Source organism: Biomphalaria glabrata, chromosome 1, assembly GCF_947242115.1.
Source record: "Biomphalaria glabrata chromosome 1, xgBioGlab47.1, whole genome shotgun sequence".
NCBI lineage: Eukaryota > Metazoa > Mollusca > Gastropoda > Planorbidae > Biomphalaria > Biomphalaria glabrata.
In genome coordinates this window covers 42,908,262-42,918,787 of record NC_074711.1, presented here as the reverse complement: position 1 = coordinate 42,918,787, position 10,526 = coordinate 42,908,262, and positions in this window count along the sequence as shown.

The window sequence follows — 10,526 nt, the reverse complement described above, 5'->3', positions numbered from 1 at the left end:
TATAAAAAATGCAAATATATACTGTAAATATCTTTAATATATTAAAACTTTTGATTCTTATCACTTATAATGAAGAGGCTAAAGAAACATTGTCTCTAAACGTCATTCTAAAAAGTTTAAAGTAAACGAACTTTTTTTTAACGAAGATTATTCTAAATGGCAATAATTCTAAAAATTCAGTCAAAGACACAAGTTCAGGCCAGTATTTATTCAATGCTATTAAGAACTGTGTTAAAAGAGTTGGGTTGGCTTGTACAAGACAAGCAAGGGTAACAACTGGTGCAGCCCGTGCTTAGACTGAGAAAAAGAGGCTTTTTAATAAAATATAGAACAACCATAAACTAATAACGGGAAAATTTACACAAAGCTGCATTGATTATCAAGTTAAAGATCGAAAGTACATATATACAGTAAAGGCATAGGGCCGACCTCAGGCATAGGCAAACTATGCAGCTGCCTAAGTCCTACGATTGGTGGAGGGCCTCGTACAGGACTTACTATGTTATCAAATTTAGAGAAGAAATAGCGAAACCTACTTACTATTCTTTTTGAAGTATACAAGGTTTTTAATAAATTGCATACGTTTAGTTTTGTCGCAGTTAATTTTTATTTTTCTATTTTATTTGGTGCTACCAAATTCACCTTGCCTAAGGCAAATTATCTAAGGCCGGCCCTGACTGGCAGTTCCGAAAAGTAATTGAAGATTTGGAAACAAAACATTCCGATGTTCGGTAACACAGTAGTATCCACTGGCCTAGCATGAGAATAATATGGAATCTCAATGAAGAAACTGTTAGGTTTCTTGAAGGACATTGACTGTGACCCTGCTACTAATATTTCCAATGAAGAGTTGAAGACAGACTTCATGTTTATCATATCAAGTATTTCTATTTATTGTTTGCACATGAAATGTGTACATCTTAAATCTTTTCAAACAAAGCTATTCCATTTCTTGAGGCCATCAAGTGAAATCAGGTTTTCTCACTTTCATTGGTGAAAGGTGAAACTATTTCTAGTGAAATGGTTGAAAAGTACAACACTTATTTGGATTCCTTGATTGTGGAATTTGAAAGCAAATTTTAAGACGTCAAGAACTTGGGACCAGTTTTCAATACCCTCAGCTTACCATCTAGTGCAGAAGCTGATTCAGCTCCAGAGGAAATACCTCCAATCAAATTATGAACTGAAAAAGAAGTTCCAGCCAGTTCTTTCGCGGGAGTTTAAAAAAAAAAAAACTTTGCTGTTAAACTTTCACATTATTTGGAAACACATTCCTCTGTGAACAAACCTTTTTTTGTTTGAAAATTATCAAGTGTTAGAACAGATCGATGATGATTGACTGTAATTGACAGCAGTAACAAGAAAAACAACAACTAGTTAGCTAGTTCCAAGATTCCGTAAAATTATGCACGAGAGTAAACAGTTATATACTTTACGTTAAGTATCACTATACATTTGTGGTGAAATTTTGTGATCTAAACGAACGGTAGTTTAATATAAAAAAAAACGTGCATAAAATTAGTTCAAGAAATTGCTAACTCTTAATGTAATCCCTCAAATGTAGTGCAATATATATATACATATATATTATTTTATATATTTGTTTTTATATATATGCGGCCCCCAAGTCCCCAAATTATTTTGAATGCGGCCCTCGGTAGAAAAAGGTTGCCCACCCCTGGTCTAAAATATTATGATGTCGGATTTTCACTCTTTTCCAGTTTACGAGATCTAAACGGACGGACAGACATTTCACACAAAATTAATAGCGTTTTTTCCCCTTTCGGGGGCCGCTAAAAATGCAAAACTTTCAATACTTATATAACAGATAATTAAGTTCTAAACCATTTTCATATAGGGCCTACGTCATTTCACTGACATATATTTGTTGTCTATTTATTTAACCACATTTTATACTTCTTTGCGTTCTTGACTGTGCAAAAAACTTTGAATCTACAGTGTCACTGAGATCATCTGTTTAAAAAAAAAGTATAAACAAAAATTAAGGAATGAAAATTCCAAACACGAGCATGCCATTGTTCATCATAATGTATAGGCCTATGTTAAATTGGTTTAAAAAAAAACATTCATGTATAGTTGTGTATATGATTGTCCCACCTGCCCCCTCCCACCAAATAAAATGGTCGATCCACAATGGCTGACGTTGCTGACCATATACAGGGCATTTGTGTAAGAGCCTGTCAGTACAAGTCGACGTGCATAAACCTATGCGACACCATGTGGAACGCGAGAGGGGTCGATTTAAGTATTTTGGTAGTGGCACCCTTAAACCAAGTATTTTGGTAGTGGCACCCTTAAACCAAGTATTTTGGTAGTGGCACCCTTAAACCAAGTATTTTGGTAGTGGCACCCTTCAACCAAGTATTTTGGTAGTGGCACCCTTCAACCAAGTATTTTGGTAGTGGCACCCTTCAACCAAGTATTTTGGTAGTGGCACCCTTAAACCAAGTATTTTGGTAGTGGCACCCTTCAACCAAGTATTTTGGTAGTGGCACCCTTAAACCAAGTATTTTGGTAGTGGCACCCTTCAACCAAGTATTTTGGTAGTGGCACCCTTAAACCAAGTATTTTGGTAGTGGCACCCTTAAACCAAGTATTTTGGTAGTGGCACCCTTAAACCAAGTATTTTGGTAGTGGCACCCTTCAACCAAGTATTTTGGTAGTGGCACCCTTAAACCAAGTATTTTGGTAGTGGCACCCTTCAACCAAGTATTTTGGTAGTGGCACCCTTAAACCAAGTATTTTGGTAGTGGCACCCTTCAACCAAGTATTTTGGTAGTGGCACCCTTCAACCAAGTATTTTGGTAGTGGCACCCTTCAACCAAGTATTTTGGTAGTGGCACCCTTCAACCAAGTATTTTGGTAGTGGCACCCTTCAACCAAGTATTTTGGTAGTGGCACCCTTAAACCAAGTATTTTGGTAGTGGCACCCTTAAACCAAGTATTTTGGTAGTGGCACCCTTCAACCAAGTATTTTGGTAGTGGCACCCTTAAACCAAGTATTTTGGTAGTGGCACCCTTCAACCAAGTATTTTTTTAAAATCCCCCCCCCCTCACTTTTTTAAACTACAAAAGTAGCATCGCCAACCATGAAAAAAATGAATCCATTGGCAACATACAAAGTCGAATTTACTTGTATTTCAAACTGGCCATTAAATACACAGGAAAATTAAGAAACATTAAAAGCAAATTCAATGTTTAAAAAGTTCATTGAATAAAATATAAAGTTTTTACTTAGGCTATATATTTTTATAAGCATATGCTTATTAAGTAATTTTTTATTTTTTTTTGTACAGAATTTCTCTCGTTCTCAACTCAAAGGCTTATCAATCTCCCTTCATTACAATTTGAAAGGTCAAGACAAAATGTTTCTATCAATAATATAATTATTCTTGACTTAAGAATTTTTACAAACAAACATTTGGTAATATTAATTTATTATCGGTTAGGTAGAAAGGATTTTCTAGCTTACATCCTCTAAGCTTCAATACTATATACAACGAATGGAATGTACTTTGTCTCAATGAGATCACTTATTAGGCCAGAGATTATTACTCTTTTATAAATCATTGAGCTCATCGAGGGGCCGAGGCCAAAATAAATTGTTCATTTCTTATCAATAATGAAAAGTTGATTAAAAGATTTGGAAAGTTCAATCATAGTCGAGTTTTTTTTTGGCGTAAAACTATAATTTATTCCGAGCTTCTCTATATGTCCATTGATGTTTATATTTCAACTAATATGTCATTGTTATTATTAAAGGGCTGAATATCATTGTGTCAAAAAACTGACAACAGTAGATCCCAACCAGATTCTGTGCTGACAGAGAGAGAGAGAGAGAGAGAGACGGAAAAAAAAAGAAACGCAACTCGATTTTTCTTGTTTTCTCATTTATTAAAAAAAAACAACGATGTTTTGAAGGAACAGTGGACAACCCCTAAAGAAAAAAAAAAAAGATGGCCAGCTACACTAGTGAACAGGGAATAAATTCATTGGCTAGAACTACGTGATAAGGGAAGACTGACCTTGGGGGCATCAGAAGGCTCAGTAGGATTTATAGTTAGTTCCATTCAATAGTCAAATAATAACCACTGGGGTAAGAACTTCACCATTAGCCTTAGGTAACAGTGAGGAGTATTGTTATTTTCCAGGCTCTGTTTGATTTGTGACTTTAGATTTTTAATTAGAAACCCCAATTATAGTTGATGTAAATCTTAATTGTCAATGAAAGCGTATACACCCACACATACATCAAGATACAAAGTGAATTAGAAAAAAGTTATTTAGCTGATAGATTCCTTTACATGTTTTTTTATTTCACTGATAGATTCCTTTACATGTTTTTTTATTTCACTGATAGATTCCTTTACATGTTTTTTTATTTCACTGATAGATTCCTTTACATGTTTTTTTATTTCACTGATAGATTCCTTCACATGTTTCCTATTTAAGTGATATGTTCCTTCAAATGTTTCCTATTTAACTGATAGATTCCTTCACATGTTTCCTATTTAAGTGATCGATTCCTTTATATGTTTCCTATTTAACTGATAGATTCCTTCACATGTTTCCTATTTAACTGGATCGATTCCTTCACATGTTTCCTATTTAAGTGATAAATTCCTTCATATGTTTCCTCGTAGCATGAAATTGTCCCCTCCGCCCCAACCCCAATGACTTAGATTTTGTTCAAATCACAGCTGGTCTAATGAACATTTTGGAATGCTTACTCTGAATGTAACGTAATATCAGATAATTGACAGTCGTTGAGGTCTAGTCCAAGTCCGGGATCTTTTCTTTTTAAGATAATTGTCATTTATTGCTTGACTAGAGATGTAATTAAAATATAAAACTACTCTAGTGCCCCCCCCCTTTCCAACATATAGCCTACATATAAACACACACAGAGCCGTCCTTTATGAAGTGTACAAAACAGGTTTGTAAGTACGTCAAATGGCCATAAAGGACTACCAGCTAGTATTGTTTATTTCTCTTTTTGTGTGTATGTGAGATGAAGCATAGCTCTCTATTTACCCGACAAGCTTGATTTGGCGTTTTTAGCTCTGGGGTCGATGGAACCTAAAAATGCTATTGATTTTTTAAGAGAGTAGTTCACTGGACCCGATAGAAGTCATGTTATGTTAATTACCTTTGAAACTTCCACAAAATTTTGAACGTATTCTCCTAGAGCACGCCACTTTATCTGGAGCTGCGCGTCATCGGTGTAGGCTAATTAGTAACATAAGACAAAGTTTATGTTCAGGCGTCAAGAAATTAGAGTAAATTATATTTTATAACGCGACATACGCACGTAGTATTTAACATATGATAGGGTCACAATAATAACAATATCCACAATAGGAATATTTAGCACTTGTTAAAAATGAAATATTGTTATGAAATGTTGCCATTAAATGATGTTATAAAAAGATGTTATGAAATAATGCTAGGAAACTTTCTGAAATTACGTAACTCCGAAAATCACTCTTTTTAGACCATCACTTTTTTCTCCGCCTTGTAACAAATCGTAACAAAACTCAAGAGCCCCCCCCCCCCCCATCCTAAAATAACATAACATTTGAATTTTACAAAAGATTTATTTATTAATTATCATTTGAAATTGTTTATGACCGTTGCACCAAACACATTTTAAAATAGTATTGACCATTAAATCACATTTTAAATTAGGCCTTCTGCTAAGAGCAAATTTTGTAAGATAAGAAGATAAGAAGAATGCAGACTAAAATAATAATACAAAGAAATACATTTAAATTTGTCTAGAGAATTGGAGAATATTCATCTTAAAATAGTATTGACCATTAAATCACATTTTATATAAGGCCTTCTGCTAAGAGCAAATTTTGTAAGATAAGAAGATAAGAAGAATGCAGACTAAAATAATAATACAAAGAAATACATTTAAATTTGTCTAGAGAATTGGAGAATATTCATCTTGAATGGACTGGACTATATGTCTTCGTCAAAGACATTTGTCTATGGTCTACATGTATTTCCGCATTCTTTCAAGAGTTTAATAAATTATTGTTGGTGAACATTTTGTGAATCGTCTTCTAAGTCTAGATCTAACGGCTTATCATTAGAATGATTGGGATATTATAAAGTATTGTAAATCTATTCATTCGGTTTCTTTCTCGAGCGAGGGGCACTGGGGGGTGGGGAGTGGCTCAAGGTTTCTTCTTGTAAATCTAATATTCTTGACTTATAAGAGAAAAAAAGAACATTAAAAATACTTTTTTAAAAGGACTAAAGGGGCCTACTCCCTTTATACAACTTATATATCGATTATTTTTATTTTTCTCTTAATTACTAATAAATGTTAATTTTCTTGGAATATTGTTAGAGCCATTTTCGAGATTCGTGTCCACTCAGGTTGTTGAGTTTTGAGCCCATGTTTTAGTTTCCACGAAGATGTGAGTTGAATAGAGGTATTGTAGTAATCATTTTATAAGTTAAGTATTGTCTTCAAAAAAAAAAAAAACAAGCTTTTATGTTTTCTTTGTTTTGACAGTACTTCTATTTACCCAGGTCGTACATTCGTGGAAACTAAAACCTTCTGGGAAGGTGGACTAAAGAACCTGAACTCGGAACTCGAAAACGGCTCTTACAATACTCCATTTTTTTATATAACCTTCATTACTTAAGAGAAAAAAATTGTTCTATAAGTTGCATAGATAAGAATTATTTTTTTTTTGTAAGTATTTTTTTTTAATGTTTTTCGTGTTATTGATATGGAGAAAAACACTGTCAATGTTCCATTGTACGCTACAATAGTACAAAAATCGACATGATTACAATCTTATTACATTATTAGAATGGGTTTTCTGAAATGAATTTAAAAAATAACATACAATACATTTTTATTAGTTTGACTATACTAGCTGTTTACGATTGAGTATAAATCTAGTGTTCTACCAGGAATAGATAGAAAATAGGCCTAATTATATGAAATTGGAGAGGTGAATTGAATGGCATTAATACCAAGTCTCCGCCGGGCTACAAACCCTACTGGCACTAAAGTTTTAGTTTTATCTAGTAGTCCTTTGTTCTCATCCAGCTAACATTTAGTTTAATTCAATATTTCGTCACAATCTTAATCCGAGGGTACGATAAAAGAACATGCGATTAAAATATTAAAACAAAAAAAAATTCGAATGTTGGTAAAGATAAAATCCAACGCTCTAAAAGATGTAAAACTAGTTGTATCGTATCGAGACATTATTTGGCTCTCTCGTTTGTCTAATCAATTGAAACCAAGTAGAACAGGCTTTGAATGGATCAACCAGCACTTGAAATAGGAAGACAACTAGACTGTAACTCGACCAGGTGCCGTAGCGTCAGGTTTCCCACTCCTGGCTCCGCTCAATGGCACGTCAACAAAAGGTGTTGCTGTCCTAATGCGTCAGTTGGACACCAGATACGTCCATTGGAACTTCAACGATGGCGCATAAACACATTATTGATGACCAGGAAAATCTTTAAGTCTCTGATATTTTGAAGGATCAATGTAGGTTTAATGTTCAACTCAAGTTGTTGCAAAGTGTGACTACAGGTTCAAGTTGTTGCAAAGTGTGACTACAGGTTCAAGTTGTTGCAAAGTGTGACTATAGGTTCAAGTTGTTGCAAAGTGTGACTACAGGTTCAAGTTGTTGCAAAGTGTGACTACAGGTTCAAGTTGTTGCAAAGTGTGACTACAGGTTCAAGAGAAACAAAACATTGAACAGCTAACGCGCTTTACGAAAAAACAAAATGAGTCATTCACCGACAAAACTATATTGTACATAAACGATGTGAGGTAGTTCCAACATTAGGCCGGCAGGTCCGGATTTAGGCGATTGCAAAGTAAACAACAACACAGGGCTTCAAAATTTATTTTAAAAAACGGGGGGGGGGGGGGGGGGTCTCAAGTCAAGGGTAAAGTTTTGCGCCAGCATAACAGTATAAAAAGCATAACAGTAGTACCCTATAAAGTCAAGGGCGCTATTAGAAGTAAAGAATGCTTTATGCTTGGCTTTTTAAATATGGCAACAAAATGGGAAACGATAGGGCAAAGATGTCGATAACTGTCTTGTTTTTTTTATTTTTGTAGTCGGCTTGGGCCTACACCTAACGCTATTATTGTCAAATTATTATTTTATTATTATTTTAAATATATCAGTTCCCAAAGTTAGCTTTTAAAATATAAAAAAAAATCAATCGTATTTTTAGAGGACCCTGAAAGAAAAAAAACAACACGGTTATTAGTTTTGTTTGGTCTGTCTGTCCGTCCTTCCGTATCTCACTTTCCGATCTCAAAATTGAAAGTCGGATTTCATATTTCAGAGCCTCCAAAGTGTTTCAATGCAACGGCTACTTTTCATCTTCAGAAAACGAACTATTTTGTTTTTAAAATTAAATGTTAAAGCCTTTTTTTAAATATAAAAATACCCTAATATAAAAGCTATGTTGGTATACTATAAATATTTTAAAACACAACAACAGGGGAGGCTATAATAAAAAAGGGAGGTGATTATGTTGTAGGCCCTATAGTTGTAAAAAAAATTGCATACAGTTTCGCTGTCCCCCCCCCCCACCACCAAAAAAAAATTGTTGTAACTCAGCACTAAACAGAAGCTTTTTGTGCACAAATTCATCACTGGATTTGGACGTACTGTTTGTATTAAAAAGAAGATTATAGATAGATAGATAGATAGATAGATAGATAGATAGATAGATAGATAGATAGATAGATAGATAGATAAATAGATAGATAGATGGATAGATAGATAGCATGGGCGTAGCCAGGGGCGTTGGGGCTCAGCTCCCCCCCCCGGGAAAAAAAATCCTCTCCTGAAAGGGGGGGGGGGAGTCGGAATTTAGCGACTGATTTTTTTCCTTTGATTTTGTTTATTGTAGGTGAGATTTTAATATAAAACCACCACTTGCTCCAGCAAGGCAATGTGCTTTTGAGTTTAAAACCCCCTATCAGGAGGTTTTGCGGTTAAATTCCCCTCTTCTATAAAAAAAATAATGCAAACGACAATCCCCAAATTCTAAGAGCATAGCTAAGGAAGATTTTGATTTTAAAACCCCTTCGAATTTTTTTTACCATAAAACCCACCTCTTCAATATAAGACTAAAGCAAACTAAAGTCACCAGATTCTATGAGCGTAGCCAAGAGGAGTTTTACGTTTAAAAGAGGGGTTTGATGCTAAAAACCAGCTCTTCAATATAAAAAAAAAGCAAATTACACACTCAAAATTCTATGATCGTAGCCAAGAAGGATTTGAGTTTACCCCCCCCCCCCTCCTCCAGAGGGCTTTAAATTTAAATCTCCTCCAGATGGTTTTGAGTTTAACCCCCCCCCCACACACACACACACCTTTTCTGCGGGGTTTGAAGCTAAAAACAACCTCTTCAATTTAAAAAAAAAAGCATATTGCACACTCAAAATTCTATTAGCGTAGCCAAAGGGGGTTTTGAGTTTAACCCCCTCCAGATGGTTATGAGTAATTCATTTTGTCAGAGAACATGTCCCGCAAAACTCATGCGATGCTCTGTCACAACCTTACTAAGTGGTCGACTTCCAGTTCGGCATAGGATTTCCTTGATTGAGACCCGATCTCTATAACTGGCTCCTAAAATCCGTTTTAGCCATCTTTGTTGAGCCACATTTAGTGTTTTTCAATTTCGGCAGATGACTATTCACTGCACTTTATTAATGGAGCCCGGCCACTGGTAGAAATTTGTAATCTCTCATGAACTAGCTATTGGAATTGGGTGACTGTAGTTTGCTTTAGATTTTTATCGAAACGGGAAGTTTAATCGTCAAAATCATCTTTTGGGGTGGTTTTAAACTAAAAAATCTCTGGAATTTTTTAAAAACAAATTCAAAACCCTCTTAGGTACGCTCATATTTGGTGACTGTAGTTTGCATTAGAATAATATTGAAAAGAGAGGTTTTCAACCTTAAAATCCTCTGTAGGGGGATTTTAATCTCAAAATCATCTAGAGAACTTTAATAAAAAGCCCTCTCGAGATTGGCTTGGCTAATCTCATAGATTTTTTAATGTGTACATTCCTTTTTTATTATTATTGAAGTATTTTTTTACTACAAACCCCGCTAAAAAAAAGGGGGGGGGGGGTTAAACTCAAAACCCCTTTGGCTACGCTCATAGAATTTTGAGTGTTTAATTTGCTTCTTTTTTTATATTGAAGAGGTATTTTTAGCTTCAAACCCTGCTGAAAGGAGGTTTAAACTCAAAACCCCCGTTGGCTAAGCTCATAGAATTTTGAGTGTGTAATTTGCTTTTTTTTATAAATTGAAGATGTATTTTTTTAGCTTGAAACCCCGCTGGAGAGGGGCTTAAACTCAAAACGCCCTTTGGCTACGCTCATAGAATTTTGAGTGTGTAATTTGCTTTTTTTTAAATATAGTGTTAGCATTAGACGTACTTTATCTTTTTAATGCTAATATTTTAAAACACATAAAATGTTTTAATTCCTAT